The sequence below is a fragment of the Marmota flaviventris genome, chromosome 6, assembly GCF_047511675.1.
Source record: "Marmota flaviventris isolate mMarFla1 chromosome 6, mMarFla1.hap1, whole genome shotgun sequence".
Lineage (NCBI taxonomy): Eukaryota > Metazoa > Chordata > Mammalia > Rodentia > Sciuridae > Marmota > Marmota flaviventris.
The window spans coordinates 121,994,076-122,011,163 of NC_092503.1; the positions used below are offsets into that span (position 1 = coordinate 121,994,076).

Sequence of the window (17,088 nt, forward strand, 5' to 3'; positions counted from 1 at the left end):
TTCTTTTTATTGATTTTTAATTTTATTTTTTGATTTTTAGTGCATTTAGTTGTACATAATAGTGGGATTCATTTTGACATATTCATAACTGCATCTAAATGCAATTTTCTCCATTTCTATCTCCTTCTCTCCCATCCTCCCTCTCCCCTCACTCCCTTCTTTCTACTCTATTGGTTTTCCTTCTGTTTATTTGTTTTTTTTAAATTGGTGTACTATAGTTATTTATTTAAAATTGCAATACATTGTGATACATTCATACATCAGCATAGCATAATTTGGTCAACTTTATTCCCTGATTGTTCCCCTTTCCATCCCCAGATTCCTCCACTTGGTCCCCTGTTTTACTCTACTGCTCTCTTTTCTATTTTTGTGAGATTTCCCCCACCCCATTTTTCCCCCTCTCTAGATTGTGCATATGAGAGAAAACATTTTACCCTTGACTTTCTGAGTCTGGCTTATTTCACTTGGCATGATGATCTTCAGTTCCACCAATTTACCAGCAAATGACATCATTTCATTGTTCTTTATGGCTGAGTGGAACTCATTGTGTATTGCCACAGTCTGGCTGGGCACAAATGCCGCAGTCTGGCTGGGCACACAATCACAACCCACCACACAGCTTGTAGATTCAAACAGCAACTCTTTATTCCCGAACTCACACCAGCCGTCTACAATCACGTTCTCTGCCCAAATCCACGTTCTCTGGGCTTCTATCTCCAAAAAATATACTGTCTGAATCCCGTGAGAACTCAAGGGGAACTCAGGCAGCAGGATACGCCCTATTCCCAGCAGGAATAATCTTAAACCTTAAACCTGGAACCTAAACTGGGAACGCCCTAAACACGATTATCTTAAAACCGGGAACACCCTAATCTGCCTTGGTCCTTGAGCAAGGTCACCTACATTCAATGTCGCTGCAACATGTCAGCAACATGGGGTACGCTGGCAAGGAAATTGTCATACCTACTTGGCTAATGGCTCCCAGCAGTGTATATATATCACATTTTCTTTATCCATTTCTCTACTGATGGGTTCTTAGGCTGGTTCTATAACTTGGCTATTGTGAATCGTGCTGCTATAAACATTGGTATACAGGTACTATTGTAGTATGTTGATTTTGGTTCTTTTGGATAAAGACCAAAGAGTGGGATAGCTGGGTCATATAGTGGTTCCATTCATTCCTAGTCTTTGGAGGAATCTCCATACTGCTTTCCAAGCATTAATTGGAGAACAGATAGCCTCTGTAACAAATAGTGCTGGCAAAATATGGAAAGCCACATATAGAAGAATGAAATTAGATTGCTGCCTTTCACTCTGCACAAAAATCAACTCACCATGGATCAAAGGAAATAGAGCAGAAACATTTGAAACTTGCCAGAAGAGCACACTCCAACACATTTGCATGGGTACTGACTTCTTTACTAGGATTCCTAAAGCACAAGAAATGAAACCAAGAATCAAAAATAGGAATAGAATCAAATTAAAAGGATTTGTATAACAAAGGAAACAGGAGTGTGAAGAGAGAGCCTACAGAATGGGACAAAATCTTTGCCAGCTAGTCTTCTGACAGGGGATTAATAACCAGAATATGAAAAGAACTCAAAAAACTTAACACCAACAAAACCTAATAACCCACTCAATCAATGAATGAAAGATCTATAGACATTATTCCAAAGAAGAAATACAAATGATCAAGAAATATATGAAAAAAATATTCAACATACTTAGCAAGCAGGAAGATTTAAATCAGAACTACATTGATATTTCATCTCACCCCAGTCAGAATGGCAATCATCAAGAATACAAATAATGAAGCAGGCGCGGTGGCACACACCTGCTATCTCAGTAGCTTGGGAGGCTGAGGCAGGAGGATTGGGAGTGCAAAGCCAGCCTCAGCAACTTAGTGAGGTCCTAAACAACTCAGTGACACCCTATCACTAAATAAAATGTAAATAAAGAGTTGGGGATGTGGCTCAGTGATAAAGTTCAATCCCTGGAACCAAAAACAAAATAAAACAAAACAAAATGAACAAACCAATATGATATGAACAAATATTGATAATTGCTGGTGAGTATGAGGGGAAGAAGTTATACATTGTTGATGGGACTGCAAATTAGTACAACCACTTTGGAAAGCAGGATGGAGATTCCTCAGAAGACTAAGAATGGAAACAAGATTTTTTCAAACTCTTGACATGAGGATTTGGTCAAGTAATTAAAGGACATTTCTAAAGAAATAAAATAAAGAAAAGAAATAAAGGCTCTGAAAACCTGGATTTTCCCTGTCGCTGACATTAGCAAGAGCTACTCCCCCCCCCCCCCCCGCCCCGCCCCTGCCCCCTCCCCTGCCCCCGCCCCCATCATTGCTCTTACACAGGTCCCTAAACAGGTGACTCTATATTATCAAGAGATGAATCTTCAGACTCATGAGGTCCTGACCTCTTTCCAGAGCTGTTTACTTAAATGCCTTCTTTTCCATAATCTTTAAAAATCCAATATCAGATTTTAGAATTAGCAGAGAGGAGGGATACCACAGTTTCTCATCTTAGGTTAATTCTTGTTGGAATTCTTTTTCTGCTCTGCCTACTTATTCCCCTCCCAGCCCTAAGTTCCAGTAATCCTGGTACTGGCTTCAAAGTAAATGCAAAAATATATAAGGCAGAGTCTAATTTAGGGTTATATTTACTTGGAAAATAGGACCCATAAATTAAGGATCATTCTGTGTTGGAGAAATATGATCCTGTGCTATGAAGTGGAGGGAGGAGGGCTGGTGAGAGAAAGGGAGAGGGAGAGAGGGCAGCACTTGCGAGAAAAGCCCAATCATTCCAGATATCAGTATGAGAGGACCTAAAGTAAGGTTAAAACCTTAGTTTAATCCTAAGAGCTGGGATTACCAGCATGGGCCACAGTGTGGGCTCAGACACATTTATATATGAAGGGTAAAATCACTAGGGGTAGATAGGAATCCAGATCATTGCAGACTGTGAAAATTGTGCTTCCCTCAGCGGGTAAATCAAAGGAAAAAAGTCTCTGGGAATCTCTGTGTGGTTTCCCAGGCAATTCTCTAAGATAGAAAAGGAAACCATTGCTTCTCCACCTCCTTTCCCCAGGGCTGCTCACTCTCTGACATCATATTCCCTGGGGAGGTGCTTTCTTTTAGAAGGTCTATCCTTGGCTTCTTCAAACAGCCTCTGGGCCAGGACTCAGAGAGATGATGTGAGAAAGACAGCTTGGTGCTGGAGGAGAAAGGTCAGAAGAAAACCGCAGGTCCTGGGCGTGGCTCAAGGTCTCAGGCCTGAAGGAGGTTTCTGGGGTTGGGGAACCAGAAGGAAACCAAATCCCCACTTTCCAGGAGTTTCACTTCCTCCTCTTTCAACCTGAATTCTTCTGCCTGGTGACTCATGACGCGTCCACAGTTCTCACTCTCACACCAGTGGTTTCTAGAGAAGCCAATCAGAGTTGTCGCCTCAATTCCAGGTGACAAGGTCCAGGCACCGCTGCAGGAACTGATTCTCCTTGTCCATGGAGGTGTGAGTCATGAAGTTCAGAACTCTGTTCCTGCTGCTTTTCGGGCCTCTAACCCTGATCCAAACCTGGGCGAGTGAGTACCGGGTCGGGCGGGAAACAGCCTCTGTGGGTAGGATCTAGGGGACTTCTCAGTGGGGTCACAGATTCAGGGACGCGGCATTTCTACCTTGTGAAGCCTGAACATTCCCTCCATTTCAGACTCGCCCTGTCCCGATCTGAATCACCGATCATACAGTCCTTTCGGTCTGCCCCCTTTCTGTCTCACGAGTCCCCTCGCCCCCTCCTCCCATCACGGCCCATCAACCTGGGACCCTGGTCCTGTCCCAGGAGGTGGTCGCATCGGGTCTTAGCTGCTCTCTGTCCTCAGGGCCCCACTCCCTGCGTTATTTCCACACCTCCGTGTCCCGACCTGGCCACGAAGAGTCTTTTTACACCTCGGTGGGCTATGTGGACGACACACTGTTCCTGCACTTCGACAGCGACGCCCGGAATCTGAGGGTGGAGCCGCGGGTGCAGTGGATGGAATTTGAGGCACCAGAGTTTTGGGAAGAGCAAACCAAGATGCTAAGGCTCATGCACAGAAATTGAGCTGGAACCTGCGCTCCACCCTCCGTTACTTCAACCAGAGCGAGGACGGTGAGTGACCCGGGACCGGGTGGCAGGGGACTGCTGGGAGCCATTAGCCAAGTAGGTATGACAATTTCCTTGCCAGCGTACCCCATGTTGCTGACATGTTGCAGCGACATTGAATGTAGGTGACCTTGCTCAAGGACCAAGGCAGATTAGGGTGTTCCCGGTTTTAAGATAATCGTGTTTAGGGCGTTCCCAGTTTAGGTTCCAGGTTTAAGTTTTAAGATTATTCCTGCTGGGAATAGGGCGTATCCTGCTGCCTGAGTTCCCCTTGAGTTCTCACAGGATTCAGACAGTATATTTTTGGAGATAGAAGCCCAGTGGAGGGGAACTTGGGCAGAGAACGTGGATTTGGGCAGAGAACGTGGATTTGGGCAGAGAACGTGGATTTCCCCAGAACGTGATTGTAGACGGCTGGTGTGAGTTCGGGAATAAAGAGTTGCTGTTTGAATCTACAAGCTGTGTGGTGGCTCGTGATTGTGTGCCCAGCCAGACTGCGGCATTTGTGCCCAGCCAGACTGTGGCATTTGGCGGCCCGTGCGGGGAACTTCTGAAGCTTAGAGGTAAGTGAAATTTCTCACCCTTGAGGAAGAGAGAAAGAATGGGTCACCAATTCAAAAAACAATGTGTTATTGTTTTGATTTATTTTGTTTTTATTTCAAGTTGCCTGTCCCTAGAAATTTCTCAGGCAAACTGGAAAAAATGGTTGACTAAAGGTTTGAAGTTTGTCGGCCCTGAGGAAGAGAAAATTGATACAATGATTTTTTATTCCGTTTTTGTTTCATTCAATTTCGGCTTTGTTTTGTGCTATCTTATTGGGTTGCGTTATCTTTATAGTAGATTAGAAATAAGTAAAAAACAAACTGAAAAGATGTTAAGTAAATTGTTAGAGGTTCAGACCATGGAGAAAGACATTTTAGATCAAACAAAAGAGAAGGTCTCTCGAGCTAGTCAGACAGAGGAAGAAAATTTAAAGGAAAAGGAGTTGTTAGGAAAAAGGCCACAACAGGAGGCTGTTACTAACTCCGTTTTATCACAAGAGGGCGTAATTCAACCAACAGCCCCACCGATGGAGACAGCTGAGTGGCCCTCAAACCCCGTAGTTGATAAATGGGATCCTGAGACAGGACCTCAAAGATTAGCATGCCCTGTACTTGAACAGGCAGGAGGGCAGCGAATTCACCGTGCATTAGATTTTAAAACAGTGAAGCAGTTAAAGGAGGCTGTAACAACCTATGGTCCCCAAGCTCCCTTCACGGTAAGCATGGTTGAGTCCATTACTAACTTGGACATGACGCCAGCAGATTGGGCTAGCATGTGTAAATCTGTACTAAATGGAGGACAATATTTGTTATGGAAGGTTGCCAATGAGGAATTTTGCACGGAGACAGCTAGGCGAAATGCAGCAGCCGGTTACCCTCAAAGAAATCTAGATATGTTGTTAGGAAAAGGACCTTATGAGGGTCAACGGCAACAAATTGAATATGATCCTGCTATATATGCACAAATTGCTGCAGACGCAGTTAGGGCATGGAAGACTTTACAAGGACATGGAGATTTACAAGGTCAGCTATCTAAGGTAATACAGAGAGCTAATGAACCTTACGCTGACTTTGTAGATAGGCTAATTCAAACGGCTGCCAAAATTTTTGGGGATACAGAACAAGCAATGCCATTAATAAAACAACTGGCTTATGACCAAGCAAATCGTTGCTGCAGAGAGGTTATTAGACCATGGAGACATGAAGATTTAAACACATATATTAAATTATGTAGAGATATAAATGAACAAGGGCAAGTCTTGGCAGCTGCAGTACAACAGGCTTTAGATGCCAGGCCAAAAACATGCTATGATTGTGAACAAACAGGACATTTTAAAAGGAATTGCCCCATAGGAGGAGGGTTTAACAAAAGTAGGTATCAAAGGAATAGAATACCGGGTATTTGCCCACGATGCCGTAGAGGGAGACATTGGGCTAATGAATGCCGTTCTCAAACCACCATAGAAGGTACTCCCTTATCAAAAAACGGACAAAGACCAGGTATTTATCCAAGATATCGTGGAGAAAGGCATCAGGCTCCATTGCCAAAAAACGGACAGGGGGGCCCAATGCTCCGGGGCCCACAACCACAAATATACGGGGCAGTGGAGGATCCCAGCAACACCATCAGGGTAGTGCCCAGGACACATTGTCCATTAAATCCCTCATCAGACAAACCCGAGGGAGCGCAGGGTTGGACATCTGCGCCTCTGCCAGAGCAGTATTAACTCCAGAGATGGGAGTTCAAATCATTCCCACAGGAGTAAAAGGACCTCTCCCCCAAGGAACAGTAGGCTTATTATTGGGACGTAGTTCATCTACATTAAAAGGACTTATGATAAGTCCTGGGGTAATTGATCCCGATTATGTAGGTGAAATAAAAATTATAGCTAGTTCTCCAAGAGGTATATCAGTAATTTCACCTGGAGATAGAATAGCACAGTTGTTAATAATACCCAGCCTACATAATAAATTTCCTAGTCATAGTGTAGAAAGAGGTTCCAGGGGATTAGGCTCCACAGGTGTAGATTGGGCTATGTTGTCTTTAAATTTAGATTCTCGCCCAATGCTAAAACTAAATATTCAAGGTCATGAGTTTAATGGGCTACTGGACACAGGAGCTGACCTTAGCATCATATCTCATCAAGAATGGCCAAAACATTGGCCATTACAACAAGCCACTCAAACGCTTCGAGGCCTAGGAGTGGCGACTAATCCCCATAGAAGTTCTATGATATTAGATTGGAAGGATCCTGAAGGATGTGAAGGAACTATACAGCCATATGTATTGGATCATCTTCCTATAAATTTATGGGGACGAGATGTCCTAGATCAATTAGGTTTGACGTTAACAAATAACATCAATCCTAATGCGCCCACTACTAGGGCTAGACAAGGCTTTAGGAAAGAAAAAAGATTAGAAAAACAAGGGCAAGGTATAGCAGCACCAGTACAAATAGATCAAGGAACAGACAGACATGGGTTGGATTTTCAGAAAGGGCCACTGAGACAATCAAAATTACTTGGAAATCAGAAAGACCAGTGTGGGTTCCTCAGTGGCCCCTGACTAAAGAAAAGACACAAGTAGCCCATGATCTGGTCAAACAACAATTAGCGGAAGGACATATACAACCTTCCATATCTCCCCATAATACTCCCATTTTTGTCATCAAAAAGAAATCTGGTAAATGGAGATTATTGCAAGATTTAAGAGCCATTAATAATGAGATGGTTATTATGGGACCTGCTCAATCAGGGATTCCTCAATTGTCTGCTTTGCCAAAAACTTGGCATGTTTTAGCTATAGATATTAAAGATTGTTTTTTTTCAATTCCAATTCATCCCGAGGATAGTCCACGTTTTGCATTTACTATCCCTGCATTAAATCATGAAGGTCCTGATCAGAGATATGAATGGAAAGTACTCCCTCAAGGGATGGCTAACAGTCCAACTATGTGCCAAATATATGTTAACAAAGCAATCCAGCCACTTAGAAATCAAAATCCTGAACTACAAATATTTCACTATATGGATGATGTATTATTGGCACATAAAGATAAAAACATATTGCTGGAATGTTATGCCACACTTACAAACTTATTAAAAAATTATAATCTAGAGATAGCAATAGATAAAGTACAATTAAATTTTCCAATTAATTATTTAGGAGTTCTATTATCCTCAACCATGGTCCGTCCACCAAAAATTCAAATACGAGTAGATCAACTCAAATCACTTAACGACTTTCAAAAGTTATTGGGAGACATAAATTGGATAAGGCCTTATCTAGGTATACCAACAGGAGAGTTGGGACCTTTATTTGATATTCTAAAAGGTCCATCAGATCCAAATTCACCCCGCATGTTAACTCCTAAAGCAAGAAAGGCATTAAAAATTATTGAAACATATATGGAAAATATGCATTTGGATAGAATTGATATAAGTTTGCCTTTATTATTTATTGTACTACCAACAAAAAATATCCCTACAGGAGTATTTTGGCAAGAAGGTCCATTATTATGGATACATTTATCTTATTCTCCTAACACTATTCTTACTAGGTATCCTGAGGCTGTAGGACAATTAATACTCAAAGGAATAAAAGCAGCGAAGGGAGTGTTTGGAATTTCTCCCAATAAAATTATTACTCCATATACTATGGATCAAATTGATGAGTTAGCTAATGAGTTAAATACTTGGGCAATAATCATGTGTAAATCTAATGTTTCATTTGATAATCATTTACCATCTAATCCTTTGTTGTCTTTTTGGTCTAAGCATCCTGTAGTTTTTCCTAAAATGACAAGAAAAACACCTATCATGAATGCTCCAAATATTTTCACTGATGGGTCAAATAATGGTACAGCAGCAGTAGTTACCCCTGATCAAACTTTTACATTTTTAGTACCCAAACAATCAGCTCAAAAGGTAGAGCTTAATGCAGTTTTACAAGCTTTTTTGATGTTTAAAGATTCTGTATTTAATTTATTTTCTGATAGTCAGTATGTAGTTAATGCTATAGTATCTCTTGAAGATGCTGGTAGGATTTCCCCTTCTTCTACTGTTTTCTCTTTGTTTTCCACTATACAAAGTCTAATCTGGGACAGAAAAGATCCATTCTTCATAGGACATATTAGGGCACATACAGGATTGCCTGGAGCCCTTAGTTTAGGCAATGATTTAGCAGATAAAACTACACATGACATACATATTTTCTCTACATTTGAAGAAGCTACAAATTTTCATAAAAGGTTTCATGTTAATGCTAATACTTTACAAAAGCGTTTTAAAATAACTAAGGAACAAGCCAGACATATAATAAAACAATGTCAAAATTGTGTGACATTTTTACCACAAGTTAATCTTGGAGTCAATCCTAGAGGACTGATACCTAACCATATTTGGCAGATGGACGTCACACACTTGCCAGAATTTGGAAAATTAAAATATTTACACGTTACAGTCGATACTTCTTCTGGATTTTTGATGGGCTCCCTTCATGCCGGAGAAAAAACTAAAGATGTTATAGCTCATTGCTTACAAAATTTTGCCACTGTGGGCGTTCCTAAACAGTTAAAAACCGATAATGGTCCTGGCTATACCTCTACCTCTTTTAAACAATTTTGCTCATCATTTGGTATTACTCATATAACAGGAATCCCATACAATCCACAGGGACAAGGCATAGTTGAAAGAGCTCATCAAACTATTAAAACATACTTATTAAAGCAAAAAGAGGGAATTGGAAAGGGGTATATATCCCCCAAAGATAAACTTAAAATAACGCTTTTTACTCTAAACTTTTTAAATTTGGATTCATCAGGACTTAGTGCTGCAGAAAGACATATGTATCCAAAAAATGTACATAAGCCTAAAGTACTTTGGAAAGATATTCTAACAGGACAATGGAAAGGTCCTGACCCAGTGATTGTCTGGAGTCGGGGGTCTGTTTGTGTTTTTCCACAGGGAGAACAGCAGCCCATTTGGATTCCAGAAAGATTAACTAAAACAGTCTCTACAGATTGAAAAGAAGATGATTTGACTCAAATCCATAACAGCTGATATCCAGAACTCCAGCTTGGCCATTCTTACATCTGCGACAGTGATTAACCAGGATGCTTTTTTCAATAGCTATTTTATTATTGCATTTTTCCACATCATAAGGTTCTATTTTTATTTTTTGAGCTCATACAAACCTAGGTTAATGTTTTTCTGATCAGTTTTATTTTTTGACTGTGGAGTTTTTAAACATTGCAATGGAGATTTCACCCAGGTAAAGCTACAAGGCCTTTACTATTTTCTTATGTGTTGTACGTTTGTGTACACTCTTGTGTTTTGTGTTGTATGTCTGTATGTGCGTATGTCCATATTTCTTATATGAGGAGCGCTCATGAAAAACTGGATCCGAATTATTATTATTTTTATTCACGTGATTTAAATGGTTTAATTTAAATTAGGTAAACAGCTGTTAAGGATTGTTTTTAAAGGTGGTTAACAGATCTGTTTGTTTACTAGTTTAAATTAGGTAAAAGGCTGTTAAGGATTGTTTTTAAAGTAGGTTAACAGATCTGTTTGTTTACTTTCACCTTTCCTTTTCATTATATTTAATAATTCTTTTCAGGATAATGTCTGTTTAGCATCATTGCCAGAATTCCTATCTCCATCCCAGTGCCGGTGAAGAACTCAACAAGTAATGCTCAATCAAAGAGTCAACTTACTTTGGGAGGAAACGGATTTTGGGAGGAAATGGACATATTGATAGATTCCTCTGCTTTGAACTGCTTGCGGAACTTGCCTGGACTATGTAACTATCGTTTGGTGCAGCGAATTGTGGTAATGCTGGCATATCTTTGCTGATGGTGTCACTAGTGATGCAATTTTTATTTCCTTGCCAGCGCACCCCATGTTAATTGTGGTAGTGCTGACATATCTTTGCTGATGGTGTCACCAGTGATGCAATTTTTTTCCCAAGGAGCCATCAATTGGCTTGGTGTCGGCATTTCTGTATCCTCCTCCCTTCTGCTAGTGATGGTCTAAAATTTGGGGGCCAATGGCTTATGCTGGACCGGTAGTCAGTGACAGGTATGATCCAATTACAGTGGTATCAACCTAAGACAGGAGGCTGACGCCTAAAGGTCAGTTTTCCGATGACGGGTAAGAACCATATGTTGAATTGGACAACCTACCAGGCACGGTCCATAAGCCACATTAACCTCACTCCCCCACTGGCACCAAGGCCAAATTTGGGGGCCAACAGAGGTGAGGCAAAGAACCTCACCCCCCCACTGGTGCATAGACCTATCCACAAGTATGGCTGTATGCTGGACCGGTAGTCAGTGACGGGTATGATTCAATTGCAGTGGTATCAACCTAAGACAGGAGGCTGACGCCTAAAGGTCAGTTTTCCGATGACGGGTAAGAACCATATGTTGAATTGGACAACCTACCAGGCACGGTCCTTAAGCCACATTGCTTGTTGTTTAATTAATCAGAAGGGGGGAGATGCTGGGAGCCATTAGCCAAGTAGGTATGACAATTTCCTTGCCAGCGTACCCCATGTTGCTGACATGTTGCAGCGACATTGAATGTAGGTGACCTTGCTCAAGGACCAAGGCAGATTAGGGTGTTCCCGGTTTTAAGATAATCGTGTTTAGGGCGTTCCCAGTTTAGGTTCCAGGTTTAAGGTTTAAGATTATTCCTGCTGGGAATAGGGCGTATCCTGCTGCCTGAGTTCCCCTTGAGTTCTCACAGGATTCAGACAGTATATTTTTGGAGATAGAAGCCCAGTGGAGGGGAACTTGGGCAGAGAACGTGGATTTCCCCAGAACGTGATTGTAGACGGCTGGTGTGAGTTCGGGAATAAAGAGTTGCTGTTTGAATCTACAAGCTGTGTGGTGGCTCGTGATTGTGTGCCCAGCCAGACTGCGGCATTTGTGCCCAGCCAGACTGTGGCAGGGGACAAATGCCCCCATCTCTTTGGGACAGGCCATGGTCTACTACAGTCTCCGAGACTTAGTTTCATTTCTGGGACCCCAACATCCCTTGGCCCCTCGACTCAGAAAACTTGGGCGAGTTCGCTGGGGGTTCATTTTACATTTATGCAGAAGCCTTAGACCAATCCCCCCCCCCCCCCCCCCCCCCCCCCGCTCCCGGGTTGGGCTGGCCGAGTTAAGCACCAGATGTTAAAAGCTAGAGTAAAGCAAGTGTGACTTCCGGGGCGGGGCCAGGCCAGGCTCTCACACCTTCCAGTGGATTTCTGGCTGTGACCTTGGGCCAGATGGAAGCCTCCTTCGTGGATATGAGGAGTTTGCCTATGATGGTGCGGATTACATCTCCCTGAATGAGGACCTGCGCTCTTGGACCACGTGGGACAAGGCTGCTCAGATCACCCAGCGCAAATGGGAGGATTCAGGAGATGCAGAGCACTACAGGGCCTACCTGCAGGAGGAGTGCCTGGAGTGGCTCCGCAGATTTCTGGAGAAAGGGAAGGACAAGTTGCTGCACACAGGTACCAGGGGATGAGGGGAGCCCGACATAGTTTGGACAAAAATGGAATTGCTAACAGAATACCAGAGGACCTTCCCTCCTCTCAAGACAATTAAGGCATCAAGTCTTTCTTGGAATGGGGAGGGAGAAGATCTCTGAACAAACTTAAGAGCACATTGCTTTGACCCTGACAGCAGCCTTGGGTACCACAAGGTGACTTTCTCAGGCCTTGTTCTCAGCTCCACATTCAAATTGTTTGAGGTGTGACTCCAGGTTTTGTGAGTCTCTGGGCCTCCATTCAGGTCAGAACCTGAAGTCCCTCTTAGAGATCTGGGGCATCTTTCCCTGGTCAGTCTGATTCTACAACTTTCCAAGGAAAAGGAGATTATCTCAGAAGCTTGAGTCCAGGCTGGTGCTTGGGTTTTGCTTTCCTTCCTTACTTCCATTGTCCTGTCTGTACTTAGTATGGTCACATGAGCACTGGTTCAGTAGCCATGGGAGATAATGTCTTATTTAAAAATATTTTTAGTTGTAGATGGACAAAATACTTTTATTTTATTTATTTATTTTTATGTGGTGCTGAGGATCGAACCCATGCCTCATATGTGCTAAGCAAGCACTCTACCAGTGAGCTATAGCTCCAGCACCAAAATGTCTTATTTTTCTAATTCTTCCCTTCAGAGTCTCCAAAGACACATGTGACCCATCACTTAAGCCCTGAAGGAGATGTCACCCTGAGGTGCTGGGCCTTGGGCTTCTACCCTAAGGAGATCACCCTGACTTGGTAGAGGGATGGGGAGGACCAGATTCAGAACATGGAGCTTGTGGAGACCAGGCCTGCAGGGGATGGAACCTTCCAGAAGTGGGCAGCTGTGGTGGTGCCTGCTGGGGAGGAGCATAAGTACACATGCCATGTGCATCATGAGGGGCTGCCTGAACCCCTCACCCTGAGATGGGGTAAGTAGGGTATGAGGGCATAAAGCCTCCTGCCAAGAAAGCAGGAGCCATTCTCAGGGCTGAGAGCTGGTGGTTACAGCATCTCATCTTCCCTCTTTTCCCTTCCCAGAGCTATCTCATCAGCACACCTTCTCCATGATTGGAATTCTTCCTGGCCTCCTTCTCTTTGGAGTTGGGTTTGCTAGTGTGAAGTGGAACTGGCTGATAAAAAAGAGGTGAAGTCTGAATTCTTTTTTGTCCCCCTATGGGTTTCAAGCCACAAGCAGGTGTTTTCCAGTCTTTTGCCTTATTACTGAGGAGCACCATTCACATGCATGTGTACCCAGAGTGAGGCCCTAAGTGCTGAAACTTTCTTAAAAAGCACAGGTGAAAAACAGGAAACTTTTCACCCTGATGATCATGACCATGGGGACCTGATTCCCAGCAGTCCCAGGTCATTTTCCTCATGTTTCCTAATCCTTCCCTGGGTCTGCAGTCACAGTCCTGGAAATGTCACTGGTTTAGAACCAGGGGATTTCTCTAGAACCTCATGGCCCTGCATCCTCCCTGACCTCTCACAGGACACTTTCTATCTACTGATGGAAAGGAAAAAGCTACACTCAGGCTACAAATAAGTATAGGTCGGAGAATGATCACTGAGACCCTTGGGGTAGTATGAACAGGAGCCCAGTGGGGAGCTGACCTACCCCATGATTCTCTTTAGCTATAGCTCCTTTGGACTCTGAGTAGTGCTGGGAGCCATTAGCCAAGTAGGTATGACAATTTCCTTGCCAGCGTACCCCATGTTGCTGACATGTTGCAGCGACATTGAATGTAGGTGACCTTGCTCAAGGACCAAGGCAGATTAGGGTGTTCCCGGTTTTAAGATAATCGTGTTTAGGGCGTTCCCAGTTTAGGTTCCAGGTTTAAGGTTTAAGATTATTCCTGCTGGGAATAGGGCGTATCCTGCTGCCTGAGTTCCCCTTGAGTTCTCACGGGATTCAGACAGTATATTTTTGGAGATAGAAGCCCAGTGGAGGGGAACTTGGGCAGAGAACGTGGATTTCCCCAGAACGTGATTGTAGACGGCTGGTGTGAGTTCGGGAATAAAGAGTTGCTGTTTGAATCTACAAGCTGTGTGGTGGCTCGTGATTGTGTGCCCAGCCAGACTGCGGCATTTGTGCCCAGCCAGACTGTGGCAGGGGACAAATGCCCCCATCTCTTTGGGACAGGCCATGGTCTACTACAGTCTCCGAGACTTAGTTTCATTTCTGGGACCCCAACATCCCTTGGCCCCTCGACTCAGAAAACTTGGGCGAGTTCGCTGGGGGTTCATTTTACATTTATGCAGAAGCCTTAGACCAATCCCCCCCCCCCCCCCCCCCCCCCCCCCCCCCCCCCCCCGCTCCCGGGTTGGGCTGGCCGAGTTAAGCACCAGATGTTAAAAGCTAGAGTAAAGCAAGTGTGACTTCCGGGGCGGGGCCAGGCCAGGCTCTCACACCTTCCAGTGGATTTCTGGCTGTGACCTTGGGCCAGATGGAAGCCTCCTTCGTGGATATGAGGAGTTTGCCTATGATGGTGCGGATTACATCTCCCTGAATGAGGACCTGCGCTCTTGGACCACGTGGGACAAGGCTGCTCAGATCACCCAGCGCAAATGGGAGGATTCAGGAGATGCAGAGCACTACAGGGCCTACCTGCAGGAGGAGTGCCTGGAGTGGCTCCGCAGATTTCTGGAGAAAGGGAAGGACAAGTTGCTGCACACAGGTACCAGGGGATGAGGGGAGCCCGACATAGTTTGGACAAAAATGGAATTGCTAACAGAATACCAGAGGACCTTCCCTCCTCTCAAGACAATTAAGGCATCAAGTCTTTCTTGGAATGGGGAGGGAGAAGATCTCTGAACAAACTTAAGAGCACATTGCTTTGACCCTGACAGCAGCCTTGGGTACCACAAGGTGACTTTCTCAGGCCTTGTTCTCAGCTCCACATTCAAATTGTTTGAGGTGTGACTCCAGGTTTTGTGAGTCTCTGGGCCTCCATTCAGGTCAGAACCTGAAGTCCCTCTTAGAGATCTGGGGCATCTTTCCCTGGTCAGTCTGATTCTACAACTTTCCAAGGAAAAGGAGATTATCTCAGAAGCTTGAGTCCAGGCTGGTGCTTGGGTTTTGCTTTCCTTCCTTACTTCCATTGTCCTGTCTGTACTTAGTATGGTCACATGAGCACTGGTTCAGTAGCCATGGGAGATAATGTCTTATTTAAAAATATTTTTAGTTGTAGATGGACAAAATACTTTTATTTTATTTATTTATTTTTATGTGGTGCTGAGGATCGAACCCATGCCTCATATGTGCTAAGCAAGCACTCTACCAGTGAGCTATAGCTCCAGCACCAAAATGTCTTATTTTTCTAATTCTTCCCTTCAGAGTCTCCAAAGACACATGTGACCCATCACTTAAGCCCTGAAGGAGATGTCACCCTGAGGTGCTGGGCCTTGGGCTTCTACCCTAAGGAGATCACCCTGACTTGGTAGAGGGATGGGGAGGACCAGATTCAGAACATGGAGCTTGTGGAGACCAGGCCTGCAGGGGATGGAACCTTCCAGAAGTGGGCAGCTGTGGTGGTGCCTGCTGGGGAGGAGCATAAGTACACATGCCATGTGCATCATGAGGGGCTGCCTGAACCCCTCACCCTGAGATGGGGTAAGTAGGGTATGAGGGCATAAAGCCTCCTGCCAAGAAAGCAGGAGCCATTCTCAGGGCTGAGAGCTGGTGGTTACAGCATCTCATCTTCCCTCTTTTCCCTTCCCAGAGCTATCTCATCAGCACACCTTCTCCATGATTGGAATTCTTCCTGGCCTCCTTCTCTTTGGAGTTGGGTTTGCTAGTGTGAAGTGGAACTGGCTGATAAAAAAGAGGTGAAGTCTGAATTCTTTTTTGTCCCCCTATGGGTTTCAAGCCACAAGCAGGTGTTTTCCAGTCTTTTGCCTTATTACTGAGGAGCACCATTCACATGCATGTGTACCCAGAGTGAGGCCCTAAGTGCTGAAACTTTCTTAAAAAGCACAGGTGAAAAACAGGAAACTTTTCACCCTGATGATCATGACCATGGGGACCTGATTCCCAGCAGTCCCAGGTCATTTTCCTCATGTTTCCTAATCCTTCCCTGGGTCTGCAGTCACAGTCCTGGAAATGTCACTGGTTTAGAACCAGGGGATTTCTCTAGAACCTCATGGCCCTGCATCCTCCCTGACCTCTCACAGGACACTTTCTATCTACTGATGGAAAGGAAAAAGCTACACTCAGGCTACAAATAAGTATAGGTCGGAGAATGATCACTGAGACCCTTGGGGTAGTATGAACAGGAGCCCAGTGGGGAGCTGACCTACCCCATGATTCTCTTTAGCTATAGCTCCTTTGGACTCTGAGTAGTGCTGGGAGCCATTAGCCAAGTAGGTATGACAATTTCCTTGCCAGCGTACCCCATGTTGCTGACATGTTGCAGCGACATTGAATGTAGGTGACCTTGCTCAAGGACCAAGGCAGATTAGGGTGTTCCCGGTTTTAAGATAATCGTGTTTAGGGCGTTCCCAGTTTAGGTTCCAGGTTTAAGGTTTAAGATTATTCCTGCTGGGAATAGGGCGTATCCTGCTGCCTGAGTTCCCCTTGAGTTCTCACGGGATTCAGACAGTATATTTTGGAGATAGAAGCCCAGTGGAGAGGGATTTGGGCAGAGAACGCGGATTTCCCCAGAACGTGATTGTAGACGGCTGGTGTGAGTTCGGGAATAAAGAGTTGCTGTTTGAATCTACAAGCTGTGTGGTGGCTCGTGATTGTGTGCCCAGCCAGACTGCGGCATTTGTGCCCAGCCAGACTGCGGCATTTGGTGGCCCGTACGGGGAACTTCTGAAGCTTGGAGGTAAGTGAAATTGCTCGCCCCTGAGGAAGAGCGAAAGAATGGGTGACCA

At 44.3% G+C, this 17,088-nt stretch overlaps 2 pseudogenes; both read left to right on the forward strand.

Annotated features, from left to right (window-relative positions):
- Positions 1 to 3,477: 3,477 nt before the first annotated feature.
- LOC139706047 (popy class I histocompatibility antigen, alpha chain E-like) lies at positions 3,478 to 13,950 on the forward strand (annotated as a pseudogene).
- Positions 13,771 to 16,650, forward strand: LOC139706136 (popy class I histocompatibility antigen, alpha chain E-like; annotated as a pseudogene).
- Positions 16,651 to 17,088: the final 438 nt, after the last annotated feature.